Source organism: Pteropus alecto, unplaced genomic scaffold, assembly GCF_000325575.1.
Source record: "Pteropus alecto unplaced genomic scaffold, ASM32557v1 scaffold21, whole genome shotgun sequence".
NCBI lineage: Eukaryota > Metazoa > Chordata > Mammalia > Chiroptera > Pteropodidae > Pteropus > Pteropus alecto.
The window spans coordinates 23,894,381-23,895,951 of NW_006436282.1; the positions used below are offsets into that span (position 1 = coordinate 23,894,381).

At 47.2% G+C, this 1,571-nt stretch overlaps 1 protein-coding gene across 1 annotated transcript in view; it reads left to right on the plus strand.

The window, feature by feature from the left end:
• Positions 1 to 1,571, plus strand: part of BBS9 (Bardet-Biedl syndrome 9) — a 417,354-nt gene that overhangs the window by 380,657 nt on the left and 35,126 nt on the right. Inside the window, exon 33 of the transcript XR_001516909.2 lies at positions 460 to 677. The gene's annotated coding sequence lies outside the window, so the exon portion shown is untranslated. The remainder of the gene's footprint in view (positions 1 to 459; positions 678 to 1,571) is intronic.

The window sequence follows — 1,571 nt, forward strand, 5'->3', positions numbered from 1 at the left end:
CTGATGTCCGCAACTGATAAATGTATCACCTAGTCTTTCTCAGATTGGCCAAGGGGAGGTCTCGTCTGCAGACAAGACCTCCCCTTGGTCCTGCACCCACTCCCTGGCCCAGGTGCTCTGTTTTGGCTGTGCCAGGAGGTTGCGTGTATCCTTCGAGGTCCGGGGGCAGACCTGCTGGCTTTCGGCAGTGTGTGCGCCGCTCGGCACTGACGGAGCCTCTGGAGTAGGCACCAGCCCTCCCACTTGACTGCATGCGCTGCTCTCTCTGCCCCAGGACCCTGCATTATGTTTTGCCCCTCGTTCTCAAACAGGGAGGAAGGCAAGAACCCCTTTTGCTTTCCTACAAGTTCTCATCTGGATCATGTTTGAAATAAAATGACTTCCCCTAGGAATTTCAGAGCTCGATCACTGCTTATAATTAATTTTTCTTTTTTCTTTTTCTTTTTCACACATTCGGAGACAAAAGGGAAATCATTGTCGTTTTGAAGTCTGGTAGATGAAGTGCCGAGTATCCCAGAAGGCACACTCGTGTGTCCCGTTCCAGCTATTCATTCATGCCTCCCTCCTGGACAACTGCTCACTCGTTTCTGACCCCCACTGCCTGGCACGGAGTCTGATTCTGCATAGATGCCCGATGAGATGCTTTTGGAGTTGAACTGGGTTGTGAATTCCTTTTGGTGAGTGGTCTATGCGCGGGTTGGCAAAGAGATGCCCATGACCATTATTTTCTCAAAATTGTATGAAGGTGATTTCTGATTCTCCTAGAGACAGAGGGGTCTTTTAAGCCCCGAAGCCTGGCTCTGGTGTTATAACCCTCTAAACTCCCAAGACTCTCTAATAACAACCTTCCCCCACCCCCCGACCCTGAACCTAGTCTGAGATGCTGGAATTGACACCTTTGTGGAACACCGATGCCCACATTTTAAGGAATGCAAAAAAAAAAGAAAGAAAAAAGGATGGTGCTGGAGGTTTTTGGTTTTGTTTGAATATATTTGGTAGCAGAGAACAATGAGAGTTTCTTTATGATTTACTTACACTCTGATTTCTCCTTCGTTGTTGTCGATTTAATCTGAGCACTTGTAGAAAAAGCTCCAGAGAGCACCCCTCTGTGGGGAAACACCCAGTTTGCAAGTCAAGCCAAAGAGGCATCTCGAAGGTTTGAGCAGAACGTTCTAGAGGCTCTTTAAGAGGAAATTAACTTTCTCCTGCTGGCTGTTAGGCGAGGTGGAAGAGACACCTCGGAGATGTGGGAACACTGGCTGATTAACGAATTCACGAATATTTATTAAGTGCCTTGTGTGTGCTTGCCACTGTGCTAGGCTCTGAGAAAGAACTACATTCAGGGAGAATGATCTTCTAAGCGGCCGAGGCAGTGCAGGTGGGCAAAGGGGGTCTCCGGTGGGGGAAGGATGTTTGCTAGGAGGTCCACGCTTTGAACTTAGACCACTGTCAAGGTGTCATCTTGTGACATAGGCAAGTGACAAGGTTCATTGATAACATCATGCATGGATTCACTAAATGTTTATTTTTATAGAGATTCCTTTAGAAGTTTTCTTCTCTGGTGTTTTTTT